The sequence below is a fragment of the Fukomys damarensis genome, unplaced genomic scaffold, assembly GCF_012274545.1.
Source record: "Fukomys damarensis isolate Sample0158 unplaced genomic scaffold, DMR_v1.0_HiC HiC_scaffold_6, whole genome shotgun sequence".
Classification (NCBI taxonomy): Eukaryota; Metazoa; Chordata; class Mammalia; order Rodentia; family Bathyergidae; genus Fukomys; species Fukomys damarensis.
In genome coordinates this window covers 10430487-10445201 of record NW_022900918.1, presented here as the reverse complement: position 1 = coordinate 10445201, position 14715 = coordinate 10430487, and the positions used below count along the sequence as shown (strand labels likewise).

Sequence of the window (14715 nt, the reverse complement as noted above, 5' to 3'; positions counted from 1 at the left end):
ATATATATATGAAATATTGCCTATTAAGTGTATTTATGTTGTATCTATTAATGTATTTAGTAATTTCTCCAAGGTGACACAGCTAGTCAAGGACAGGTTGGAGAGGCAAATCCAGATCTGTCTCTTGGCAAATAGCAAGAGTTTAATTATTATGCTTTCTCTGCTGAACTAGGTGAGAAAGGGTTTGTTGACTGTATATTATAGGTTTGCTATAACACGTGCTACAAATACATTAACATGTATAGGTTTCCTCTCTCCTATCCTGTCTTACCTGCTTAGTAATATTTTCTTCTTGTCTTTGTTCTTTTATTTATTAACTTACTGCTTCTATTTAATAGTCCCTTTTAAGGTCTAGGAAGACATAAACAAATAGATGAAATAAACTAGCTAACATATAGATATTAAAATTCAAATATTTAACTAAAAATTGTACTTACTGTCAAATACAAACACAATTGTGAAGTAAAATGCCTTGGGTACATAGTACTTAGTATATTCCTACATTGCAGCAGTGAGTGACGATAGGAAACAGAGCATTCAGCACACCTAAAATGGTATTACCAATAAGTTTTATTAGCACAAAAGAAATGGTTCCTTTAGAAATTCTGTGGGCATTAGGTAGAACGATCTCTATATAGGCTCCTCAGTCAGCAAAAGTGATTAAGACCTTTGCTACACATCTTATTCATGAGCTTCCCCGAGAGGACAGTGCCCACTCATAATGATTAGTTCATGGGTCAGCCTGAATCATAAGAAAAAATGCACCTGTCTGAATCACCAATTCCACTTCCTGTAGCACCTGGTTTTCCTTGGACAGATGCCATCCACAAATGTCTCAGCCAAAGCCTCTTTTCGCTCATGAAATCTGATAAGGTCACAAACAGAGGGAGTGTGGTACTGAGAGTCACTAGAGCGTTGGTGTGCAAGAGTCGGGAAATCCAGCACTATCTAAAACCAACACAGGTAGATCCACACAGTTTTATGATAGATGGCATCATATAGTTCCACATCATTTAGACAAAACCATTTTATAGGGGCTTTGGAAAGCAATTCAGGAAACAAGTAACATATGACCTAGTGGACACTGGGGTTATTACATTTCAAAACCACTGACGTACAAAGTGTCTGATAAATGTGGCTATTGAACTTGAGTCATCAGTCTCCTCATCATTCTTGCATGGGAATTGTCCCACTCACCAGACAGCCCGGAAGGTTCTCAGAGACTCCTTCCCAAGGTTGAGCTCTGTCAACTTGCTTCCTCCCTCTAGATTTGTGAGGGAGCCCTCATCTATGTGAGAAGTGAATAGTTATTGAATGACTATCTACTAAAAATCATATTTTTGTTTCAGTTTGAGGAAGACAAGGAAAGGAAGGGGGAATAGACAGACTCATAATTGTTTGCATTTACCATAATGAAAATCCTTGAATGTGAAACCTGTAGAATTCAGTGCGCCATTGGGTGAGCCATCCTAAACCAGCTCACAAGGACTGATCTATAAGTCATTTACAGTGAGAAGCATAGTCATTAGGAAGGTTGGAATGACTGAGTTGACAGTTCAATATACTTTCTCCCCTCACAGAGCCATGAGGAAAGGAAGTGATCTAACCACTGCTTCTTGAGGAACATGGGTGGAATGACAACAGGTGGACAGAGCTGATCTTTAATGGTAAGAAACACTCAGCCAATGGAAGAGGTCTTGCTAAGTCTCACCTGGTCATCTTGGCTGCTGTGACTTGGTTTTTCTTGTTTTGGTTTTGTTTTTGTTTTTGGTGGTTTTGTTTTTTTGTTTTGTTTTGTACCAGGGATCGAACTCAGGACCTTGCACTTGTGAGGCAGGCACTTGTGAGGCAGTGGCAGAACCACTGAGCTACATCCCTGGCTTGACCTGGCCTTTTCTAAGCCTCCAGTATGGCTGAGCACTGTTATAAAGATGCTCTCTCCAGCACAGGAAAGGAAACAAATATTTGTCATTCATATGCTGAGTTATAAAGTTATAATTGCTTATCTGGGCACTATGACACACACCTGTAATTCTAACACTTGAGAGGCTGAGGCAGGAGGATTACTGCAAGTTTGAGGCCAGCCTGGACCACATAATGAATTCAAATGAAAAAAACAAGTGTCTGTTGTTTAGAAAAAAAAAAGTGTCATGTTGGTTGTTCACAAACTTTAGACTCACCAAGTATAGATGGCTAATCATAGCCCATGTATAAGTCTTTTCCAATTTTAAAATAAAAGGAAGTTAAATTTTAAAAAATGAATATCTTATTTTCAAAACCTTGGGTGATAGCTCACAATCATCCCCATGTTCTGTCATTAGCTTTTAATTTCAACTTAAAATCCACAAGCAAAAAACAACCAAAAAGTAATTGACTATTTCACGTAATATATTTTAATTCATTATGCCAGGAATTATTTTTAGATCAATACACACAAGTGTGTGTGCACACACATCACAAATTCCCACACAAACGGAAATTGATGAGTATGTCTTTTGCTATTCATTGAAGTTGACTTTATCAATAAGGCTTTGAAAAAAAAAATGCCTGGCCAGAACCTTCCAAGCAGACATTTCCAAAATCTTCAGGCAAGAGCTATAACTGCACTGGTAAATGGGCCATGCATGATTGTGCTGTCTGTTCCTTTTCCTGTTTTGTGGACAAATTCTTATTTATGCAATTACGGCATTAAAGCACTAGATGAGTCCCAAGAAATTCTAGTTAAGCCTTCTGCTTCAACCCAACACCACATCAGATTACTCGGGGCTTACCTCTTCAATTCTTAAAGATTTCCTGGACCAAAGACCACAGTTTCCCTCCCTGGTAAGTTCTAGAGTTTAATCAAGAAGCTCTTTCTTGTGTGTAAATATAAGCTTTCTTGTGGCAACTTAAGCCTGTTTCTATTTCTGATCTCTATGGAAATAGAGAACAAATACTTAGTTCTTTAATAAATAACATTCCATAGACTTGAAAATACTTAAGTTATCCCTAACTGCTTTTTGTTCCAAATTAAGTTCCCCACAATCCTTTAATGTTTTTTCAGCTATTCTATTTCCCAACATTTTAATTACATTTATTTTTTTCCTGGGTGCTTAACAAATTTCTTAAATCCCATGTAAACTATAGAAAGATGCAACCATTCTTAAAATGATACTATAATAATGTCCAATCATGGCTCCAAGTATTTTATCCCATCTCCTATATCATTAAATTATGTCTATATCTTGTAATATGTTCATATTAGAAGGGAAAAGAAGAAATATTCTTCAGTGCACCTCCCTACTTCTATTCAAATTTAGTTTGCAATGGCTGATGATCTGAACTTATCTTCAATATTATTCCTGTTTAGGCTATTTGCTTTTCTCCTGTAGGAATCGGGTGTCTCACAAAGTCTTTTCTTTATACTCTCTCTGGATAGGAAAGTCTCCTGTGAGCAGCTTCAACACAAGGAAAGGTCGTCACTACTACCACATGCCTGTGTACTGGGAAATATGTGACTTTTAGTAATCCTTTTGAAACAGAACTTTGAAATGAGATGTTGGTGAGTAATAGCAGGAGGTACAAGGGAAGGGCCTTCAAAATGACAAGCAAAGTAAAAGGTGTTTTATGGTATTCATATTATGGAGTCATTATTGCTATTTTTAAGGAAAACTTATAGAAATAATTGGAATAAAATAAGGGATTGGAGAGGCAATGATTAGGAATCCAAAGTATGAATTAAAATGAGGAAAGGCTAAATGTTTAATTCAAATAGCAAATCACCATTCTTCTAAAGAAGAAGTCAGACATATGTCCTGAGATCCTTTAGATAGGATTTCACTATTTAGTCACAAATTATGAAGCTGAAAAGTTTAGTGCTTAGGAGGAGTACAGGCACTGGAGTCAGTCCATGTTCTACTCCTGTCTCTGCCACGTCAAGAGGTCTGTGATATACTTTTGTTAGCTTCAGCTTCCTTATCTCTCTTTTTTTTTAAAAAAAATCATATAATGTGCTTATTAGACACCAAATATTTTGGTAAATTCATTACAAAATTTATCAAACATTTGCAACAACCCAATGGGGTAGAAGTGAATTAAAAACTCTGGTTACAAGTAAGGAAATAAAGACTCAGGGATATCAAGCCCATTGTCCAAGGTCATATGCCTGGAAAATGAAAAGATTCAGGCTCTGAGCTCAAGGAGCCTAGATTCAGTCTCTGCTTTTAACCACCACTACTGTGGATGTCATAGGGTATCGACCAAAACAGCTTCCAACTGTGTGGAAAACAATAAATATTCAATAAGTAGGAGGGGTTGTGGGCTTGCATTTGTGTACAATGGCAGCGATAGTATTTCTGATCCTAATGTTATTCCCAACACGAACAGATTGGTGTGTGAGCTCCTTGTGTCAGGTTTCCAGGGGTGTGGTAGGAAGTGACATTGCTGATCAGTAGGTGGAGCTCTTTCCTCTGCTTATCTACTGTGTTTACCCTGACACACACCCGCCATACTATGAAGTAGTTGGATGTTAGATGTGTCAAATATTAAACTGAAACTCCAACAGCTCCATCATAAAACTTTATGACTTTATACATAAAGCTTTATATGTAAGAAGTCTCTGATAACATTGAGAGTGTCCGTATTTTATCATTCTGTAGACAAAAGAACCTATATAGGCTTATAATGTTCATTTTGTACCACCACTCAGCTGAATAAAGTGTTATGTGAAGATTTCTTAATAACATAAAATATGTTATACTATGTATATAAGCGCTATTATATAGTCCTAGTACTTTATACTTAATTCCTTCAAATTATGTTCACATACATTTACAGCTCTGAGCAAGGCAAATCTACAATGATCAAGCCATCTAGCAGATTAGAACAGTGAGGCTGGAGACAGGTGAACTCGGATGAGTAGGGAAAATGTATTATTGGCATATAGGATTTTAGATCTTTCTCTAATGCTTTCTCCACTGTAAAATGCTGGCTATCACTGAGATTCTGTTAGTGACCATTCCCACCCACCCCACTGTTTTCCTCTGTACTTTTCTGGAATTTCTCCCATGGCCATATAAGAGGCAGCGATAAGAACAGTGGATTTGAATTGTGCCTCTGCGACTAAAGATGTGAGTGAGCTTCAACAAATCATTTACTCTGTGCTTTGATAGTGTGTACCGGGGATGCAGATTGGATCTGCTTATAGGATTGTTGAAGGGAAAGTGGGAAGGGTAGGCGAAAGGAAACCAGGGACAAGAAAAAATGTGAGAAAAGGAAAAAATGGAAACAAAGTCTTTGTAAATAGGGGAGGGTGGAGGGGATGAAGGGAGGGCAGGGACAAGGGGAAAAAATGAGAACTAAGACCTGTCATGAAAAGGTACAAAATCCCAATGATGAATGTAACTGTACTGTATACTTTAAAAGTACCAATAAATTCAATCAGATTTAAAAAAAAAAAAAAAGATTGTTGAGGGGAGTAAATGATTTGACCCAGTAAGTATTTAAAGCTATCCCTGACCCTTAGAGTGTAGGCAACAATTGTGAAGCATTTTACCTACTTTTCCTCCCATTCTTTCTCTCTTCATCCCACAAATATTTTTGGAGGGTTTATGTCAAACCTGGAAGCCACAGAGGGAGGCACTAGAAGGATAAGGCAAAGATTTAAAGTTCGGTTTTCAATTACGCTACTGGAAATAGAAAAGTTGCAGCTACAGCCGTCAAAGGAGGTCCAGGGGAGAGAAGAGGAAGAGCGGTGAGCAGACGATCACTGCTAACAATGGACTTGTGCTTTGTTTCCCCAGTAGAAGTAGTCATTCACCCATTCATGTATTCATTCAGCAAATGTTAGTAAGCTTAGACTCTCCTTATTGCACCTTGCTAAACACAGAGGAAATTAAAAACAATGGTGAGTCAGATATGGATTCCACCCTCTGACCACCAAAACCTAATTCAGAAAACAATAAATGTAATAAATAAAGTTAGAAATGGAAAATATACATCATAAGAAAGGGGCATATTTCTTGTATAGTACTTTCATCCAGTTAAATAAGTACAACATTTATTGCACAAGGCTGTAGTTGTGCAACAGTCTCATTTGAAAAAAATTTATCAGTATAGAAGATTATCAATAAAGGTAAACTGGTGAGTTGAATGAGATATTTCTTTTACCTTTTATCTTTGCAATGTTAAAAATAAAATATTTTAACAAGAGAAACCTTTCTGAAGAAAAAATGATCAATTATCTCCCTTTTTTTTGCTTTGAAATTCAAATAATCTTTGTTCAGGATGGAGAGTTCAGCAAAGAGAAAATGGAAGGGGTAGATAGCAGAAAGAGGTCTCATCCTTGTTCTTACTTGACTGAATAATCAGTTTAACTTCCTAACAGCCACTTTTTTGTTCATAAAATAGGGATTATAATAACTGTATTGCCTCAATTTCAAGATGCTGAGACACAATGAAATAGTAAATAGGAAAGTTCTATAAAACAAATTCTACTAAAAATGGATGGTATATAAACCAAAGCTATTGATAGTGCAGAAAAATGGCCTAGGACTTTATTATCAGTAAACAGAGGTCACTACCCTGTGTAAGCACAGAGTTCACGTTAGACCCTAGTGCTGACCACAAGGCCTTTGCATCTGATTTCTGGATCTCTTTAGCACCTGGGACCATTCATTTCTTTTTCAACTACAGAACACAATATATAGAAAACTAGATGATTCTGAATACTCATAATTTTAAAAGGATAACATCAACAACCTGAAAACTAACCTTGGTTTAACCCTTGTTCTCTTTTATCACTTGAATTATGATTTTTAGGCAGCCTCCTACAGGGCAGGCACATGGTACAGACTCCTGTTTGTGGAACTGACTTGAATTCAAATTCCTAGGGCAAGAACTTAGACCTAAACTTTCATTTACTATGTAGTGTGATTGCTAAAGTTTTAGTAATTCATGTAATATCATTATTCTCTCAGTAACAAATGAAGCTGATAATTAAAAAGATACGAGTGTTCACTTCTAGTCCTGTTGAGTACCTTGCTATGTCCAGATCATAAAAGATGTAAGAGCACAAAGTGTAATGGCCAATGACTAAAATGTTGCCTCTGGGTTCACCTAATAATCAGCTATAAAAAGTTAAAGAAGAGTGCCATAATCTCAACTTTTTCATTTCAACTTTTTTTAAAAGGCTAATTAACACAGAGACCTGGAACACTTTTCATAGATCCTTTGTGACTTTATATCAAAATTAAGATCCTAGATAAGGAAATTAAGGTGAGAGCCTGAAAGAGGAATAGTTTACAGAAATAAGCATTTGTACTTAGGGAATACGGGGATAAAATAATGTATGGAAGCAACTTCTTGAAGAATTTAAAATGTTTTCTGTGTTGAGCTAAATATCATCACTAACTCTCAACTTCCCTTCAAAAATAAGCTAAAAGTTCTGGTACAACAAAACACAATGAATGTAAAGATGCTGACTTTTTTAATGTTTTGCTTAAAAGATCCAAACTGTCATTAATTGATCCCTTCAGTTATCATGAGGTATTAACAGGAAATTGAATGCAGGGCGGGGACGTGTAGACCTGTGAGCTGATTGTCTTGGCCCCGGTGCCAGTTTAGGGATTTAAAGGAAAAGAGAAACCTGTTTCTTCACCTTATCTTATTAATATTCAACTCACAGAACGAATTCCACAGCACAATCTTTCAAAGACCCCAGTATGCACAGAGAGATAAACAGGGTAATGGGGAGCTGTACGGTTGATTTCCTATCCAAATAGTGGCAGGGAATCATTTTCATATGGTGAGCTTATGTGTGTCAAGGGTACAAGATATAAAGGAAGCAGCGTAAGTATTAGCAACAGCAGGTGAGGCTAGTGGGAAGCATTTTTAGAATTAAAGCCCAGTGCAACCTAGGTCTACTCTGTCTGCTGTTAAGGTTGAGGACCGAGCAGGAGTACTTGGTAATTAAGATTCAAGAAAAGTCTTTAACCAGCTTTCTCCCCACCTCCTGCTCTATCCCTATAATAGAAAGGATCTCTTTTACTAGTTCACTGCTAACCAAATAACCATCTGTGTGAATTACCACCTTTGGTTGAAAACACCATACAAACAGAAGGACCTGATGCACTTCAAGATTTATTTGATAGGGATGCTTTTATTTAAAAATTTTTAAAAGTAGGCTAAATGATCAAAAGTGTACATTTGTATTCTAACTTCTTCTACAGGAAGGAAAGATATATAAAATAAGGGAAGAACTATCTTTTTTTAAAATTGAGTTTATTGGTACATTTTAGGTACACAGTACAGTCACATTCATTACTGGGATCTTGTACCTTTACATGACAGGTCTTGGTTCTCATTTTTTCCCCTTGTCCCTGCCCTCCCTTTACCCCTTCCTCCCCTCAGGGAGAACTATCTTGAAAATTAATTCAAGCATTCTTCTGTTTAATTTCACAGTTGGAGAAAGGGCCTATGCAAACAAAAAAAAACATGTAAAAATGTTACAAATTCTTAGTTGTCATTGGTGGCTAAAAATGTGAGTCGCTACTTTAGTTAGAAATTTTCATTCAGTGAAGGTTACGTATCTTATTATTTGGGTGTTTTGTTTGTTTTTGGAGGGTCTTTTTTTTTAAGGCAGGGTCTTGCCAAGTTACCTGGGCTACCTTCAGACTGTCAGAAGCCTGTCTCAGCCTCTGAGTAACTGGGTGTGGAGGAGTATATGGGAGTCACCAGATTTGGTCACCAAGTCTCATCATAAATAAAAATGCTCAGCATTGGGACTTTGATGGAGAAAGCTCGATCTCTGAAAATTCAATAAGCTCTTTGGGGTCCGGCAATACCTCTGATTCCTTATAATAAAGTTTAGTCATCATTATCCGGGTTCACGCCTGTAACAGATACTAAATAAGCAAGGGGAATCTCAATTATCACTAACCTAATAATGTACCCTGGATTGTTTTTTCATTTTTAATTCTTCAGTATTACCTTGCATTCCTCATTTGTCTTTAGTCAAAATAGACTTCAGAAATGTTAGATTACATTGGTAGTTTTGGGTACTGGGATCCTGACTGACCGATGAAAGATCCAGGTTCTTGGAAAGGAAGATGAACTGGCATCAGAGAGGGTGGTAACCGTCGGAATGGCAGCAACTGGCCATGGGCTTCAAGGGCTTCCCTAAAACCCCCTGAACATCAGACTCCTCATCCGTTTAAGAAAAGGATGACAAAAGTAACCCCTTACAACTTTCACATCCAGTGGTTTTATGATACTTAGGGTGTAGAAAGACACCATTGTGAAAGTTTAAAAAAATGTAATTTAGTGAGGAGATGGACTAATCAGGGTCAGGATCTTGGATTTTAGTTATCAGTGCCACTAACCAACTGAGTGGCCAAGCCAAATTAAACCTTTTCTGAAACAGAAGGGGATACAAAGAAATTAAATTACAGTTTTAAAAGCTGAGTGATTGCATGCAAGCCACTTATTAAACTTTTTGGATCTCAATTTTCTCATCTAAAATAGGAAAGTGCTTGACTAAATAATCTCTGGAATCTTTTCGTTCTAAGCTTCAATGTTTCTGTGTCATGTTACAAAAATGTTTGGCCACTTCTCTTTTCTAGATTTTTGTGATATTAAAATGATAGTCAAACAACCATTTTCTGTACTGTTGCAAAAGTAGATTCATTGGCTGTATATATCTTTCAATCTGTTCCTCTGTGACTCTTCGAAATAATTAGTATTGTCCAGGTGCTCTTTGCCAGGAAAACCAAGTCTTATGGATGAGACGTTTCATTCATTTATTCATTTAACATGTATTCATTGAATCCTGCTGCTTCCTTAAATGATGACTAAATCTTTTGACTAAAATAGGTCCCATTTTAAAAAGCAAAACACGTACCTTCTTTGTGCTTCTTTAACTATAAAATCGTGACCACAGATACACGCCTCCATTATGGAAGGGCTTTGATGACTCATGACATGTGTGAGGTGCACTGAGGTCCTTGATGGAAAGTGATCCATCTGCTACAGAGTGTAATTAACATTATGAGTTTACCAAAAGGAACACAAGAGTCCTTGTTAAAGAGCATCATGGGGGCTGCCCCAGCCTTTAGTCATAAGACACCTCAGATGTAGAAGAAGGTAATAATTTATAATAGCTTCTAAAAGTAACCTGGTTATGAAAAGAATTAATTGCTTTAAAAGTCACATGGTCTTTTTATTAATTAGAGGAGTAGCCATGGTAATGCCTTTAACATGCTTTATTTTTGAACTGAAAAGACAAGCTCCATGCTCTAAAGGAAATGCTGGGTTCTATGACAACTAAAGAAGGTAAGATTCCGATGAATCAAGGAAGCCCAGTTGCTTTGGTAGAAAATGGAGAAATGCCTCCTCTCCCACTGTTTGTTTACGTGCTTCAGTTGTGCGACACACTACAGCTGTGTTGGAGGAAAAGCTATCCACTTTGGGGATCCAAACCTGGTCACTTGACAACGGTAAATGGAAGTTTTTCTTAATCCTGGGACCACTCTAGGAAGCAGGGATAGCTCTAGACCATGCTCACAGATCCAGAAAAGGACTGTCAAGTGGTTCCTTCCAAAGGGTTAAGACTAGCATCATCACACGCCTGCAAGTACTTTGTGAAGAGGCCTGAGGTTGGTGATGCTGAATAGTGGGTGAGGGGAGCATGTGGTCCTTTCCATCACTTGGAAACCAGGTATAAATGAACTCACAGATGAGCCACAGTTGACCATTTAGTGTCTCTCATCTCCAGTAAAAGAGGAAGGGAAAGAAAGGAATATTTCCATTAAAATAGATGAAGAAAAGAATAAGTTTTCTTAATAATTAACCAAGTTCATATTTATAAATAAATTGCTCAGAACCAGAGCTTAGAAGTAATAACAAGATGAAAGCAATAATAGAATGAGAATTAAATATACATGGCACGATAGATTTTAATAATGTTTCTGACATTACTGTATTTGCTATTATAATATGATTCAACTTTCTATAAAATTATTTTGTTGAGAGGATTGGGCGAGGAGGGAGGAATGAATAGGTAAGAGAATAAGAAACTTTTAGGGCAATAAAACTGTTCTGTATATTACTGCAATAGTGGATATTTGGTATAGTATACATTTGTCAAAACCTGTAGGACTGGACAACATAGAGTGAAAACTCATGTCCACTATGGACTTTAATTAATAATATATCAATATTGGTTCATTGATTCTAAAAATGTATTTCACTAAAGCAAGATGTTAAAGGGGGAAACTGTGAAACTTGTCAGGAGAGGAGGCACGAACTCTTCTTAATTTTTCTGGAAACCTAAAACTGCTCTTCACAATAAAGTCTATTTAAAGAATTAAATCACTTTTCCAAAAAAGAAGGGAAAGATTTCATGTTACTACAAGCACATTCAATTTAAACCAAAGAGAGCTGAGGGATCTATTTCAAAATACTCACGATATACCCATATTACAGAAACAAGATTTGCTAGGTGTGGTTGCGCACACCTCCAATCTCAGATTCTCAGGAGGCTGAGGCAGGAGGATCACCAGTTTGAGGCCAGCCTGGGCCACTGAACAAGACCCTGTCTCAAAATCAAGTAAAAACCCACGAGGATGTAGCTCAGTGGCAAGCATGAGGCCTACCTGAAAAAAAAAAAAAACCTTGTATTTTTACCAACATACATATAGTTATAGATAAATGGGAGAGGAATAGTTAAATGTACAATTGAATTCTGTGTTCTGGATTTTTTTGTACTTCCTATTCTGGGAATCTCATAAAGCAAGATTTAAAAGTCATGGGAAAGTAGAAGTAACGCATTGTTCTTTCAGGTAAGTCATCCAGAATCAAATGGTTATGATACAGTAATACTACTTCATATTTATGCAATGCCTTTATGTCCTGAGTCATCTCAAGAACTGGTTGTTCAATTAAGTTATAAAAGATAATGTCAGTTACAACAAACCACTGTGTGAAAATTTTTAGGTGCACCGGGGTTTAAAACTTTTAAACTCTACAACTGACTACATCTATATTTAAAGAAATACCTTCATGGTCCTTCTCTAGATGCGTTGGTGGTCTTGTGATGTTGTGGGGTGACATTGCAGTCTCATTTGGAGCACTCTGATGAGGCCAACCATGAAAAATAAAGAAATAGGCCAAATTTGTCCGCCAGAGATAACATTTCTCTTGTTCTCAAACAGATTTGGGATTTTTTTCCTTCTGCTCCCAAAACATGTACTACTCCTTGCCCAGCCTCGCTGATGACTTCAGGGACAAGGTCCTACCTGTATTGCCCTACACTGGTCAGCACCCTTCATCGGTCTTCCTGTGACTCCACCAGTATCAGCCACTCACCCATTTGTCATTTGCTCATTTTGCTCTTCTGCTCGTTCACGCCTTTGATCACATACATTCAATGAGTACATGTTCAGCACCTAGGAGAAACTACACACCAGGCTAGGCTCCGGGATATTACAAATTCTAAAAGGAGATATGGTCCCTGGACTCACAGAGTTTACCATCTACCTAGAAAGACAAACGCAAATCACACAAGTGAAGGCTGAATTAAAATATAAGAGTTACAAAGGAAATCATAAGGTTCTGTGAATGTGTACCATGGACGAAAATAACCTGACAGTGCCTGAGTGGGAGACGGACAAGAGAAGTTTAAGCCTCTGATGTTTGTTATTTGGTCTGCCTGTCCTCAACATGCTGAAACCCGCCAGTCTTCAGTCTTGTATCTCAGCTCGTGAGTACAAATCACTCCGTTCCTTTTAAAGGTGCAATTAGCTAACTGAGGAAATTCATTATAGTACTAATACACTATGCAAAGTACTCCTGATGACACCTTCAGGAGAACCTCTTCTCCGAACACCCCATCTTCCTGCCAAAGAAGGCATCAAGACCCTCTGGCATCTGTAGATCTCTAACTAGAGGAATATGAAGTCAGTTGTGATGAGAAAGACCATGAATGTGCGATTTAGACAGAGTATTCCTGCTGCAGTCAGCTGCCTCTGATTTCTTTACCAGCATCATAACTGAGTTATCCTCAGGCCAGTGTCACATGGGCAAGGAGGGCTGTGACTGGTACATGGCCAGTCTCACAATTTGCCCATAAATAGAAGAAAGCCCTGAGAACATCACAGTAACTCATCTTAGTAGTAGTGACCTCATCTTAGTAGTAGTGACCTTAGGCCACTGTTTTATTCATCTTCATAGAAGGTCCTCACAGTTATCTCTTGGCCTTGAGCTACCTGATGAGATAGTCTTTATTGAAGCCATAAAAGCCAGAGGGATTCTGCATGATATTGATCAGCCTGCAGTCAGGATCCTTCAGGCACAAGTGTGAGGCAGCAGCAGTTTAAACCGGAATCACCTCTGAATGTCTCCATCCTAAAGACCCCACAGCACAGGCAGGAGCTCACCAGGTGTTACCTGTCCAATGCCCAACAGCCTGCCTAATGATGTCCTACCAGTTGCAAATGTATCTTCCCCTTCTAATCAAAATTCTCCTATTCTCTATACTTTCTTTCAAAATCTATCCCTATAGTATGGTTAGTTTTATATCAACCAAGAAGTCAGACAACATCAATATAAATATATAGATTGATAAGAATCGTTATATTCTAATAACTTTTTCCTTTTCTCTTTTTTTACATTTCAATTTTTCTGGGCCTTGGGCCTTTTTTTTTTTTCCTAAAAGGATTGGCCTGCTCCAAGAGTATGGCTTCCACTCATGTATTTCCCTTCCAGGAATTATTTGTTTTTGTTTTTTGAGCCAGGGTCTCACTACATGGTTGAGACTGACCTGGAACCCACTACATAGCCCAGGCTGGTCTCAAACTCACAGCAATCCTCCTGCCTCAGCCTCCCCAGTGCTGGGATTACAGGTGTGCACCACCACGACCGGCTTCTGTTCCAGAAATCATGTTTGTAGGCTTGAAACTTTTCCCAACCGCTGGTGAGCTAGCAAGGCAATTCATGATTCTCTCTTTCTCTCTCTTACACTTCCTACCTTCATTTCTCTCCCTTTGTCTCTCTGTATCTCGTCTGTGCCTCTGTGTCACTGTCTCTCTGTCTGCCCCCCTCTCTCCTGCAACCTTCCCTTGTCACTACAACCCTGTTCTTCATCTGTAGTTCCTCAGTGCATCTTGTTTCCTCAAGCCTCAAAGATGTTCATATTTTGTCATCTCTTCTTGGAAGAAGATCTGTATCTATTTTGCCACTTTTTCTTTAATTTGGAAATATTTCAAGCACACAAATAACAGAAAATAATATCACAGACATTCGTTTCTTCACAGCTCAGACTTACCACATATTCACATTTTGCTGTTTTTCACAAATCCCTTTTAAACAAGACACGCATCAGAGAGACAATTGAATACCCTATCTTCCTTCTGTCTTCATTAGAAGACAATGTTTATATAAAATCTACTCATAGATATTATTTAGAATTTTTGTAGATTTTCAAGCTTTGTTCATGAAATATTATACTGATTTGATATTTGCTTTTTTGGTCAATGCAATATTTTCTGGTACCCACAACAGCAACAGAACTTTGCTGTTTTCTGGATATTATTCTTTTCTTTGGGTTTTTTTTGGGTTTTTTTTTTTTTAATGGAATGTGCTGAATGTCTATAATTTTGTTCAGAAGACTGCAGAACCTGGAAAAGCTGTTGCTGCTATCGATGCATAACATACTGCTATTATTAGTCTTTTTATATAAAT

At 37.6% G+C, this 14715-nt stretch overlaps 1 long non-coding RNA gene across 1 annotated transcript in view; it reads left to right on the top strand.

Moving 5' to 3' along the window:
* The window catches only part of LOC117285123, a 38551-nt gene extending 24754 nt beyond the window's left edge, over positions 1-13797 (top strand). The window contains exons 2-4 of the long non-coding RNA XR_004516098.1: positions 1581-1667; positions 3419-3541; positions 12189-13797. This is a non-coding gene — a long non-coding RNA (uncharacterized LOC117285123). The remainder of the gene's footprint in view (positions 1-1580; positions 1668-3418; positions 3542-12188) is intronic.
* Positions 13798-14715: the final 918 nt, after the last annotated feature.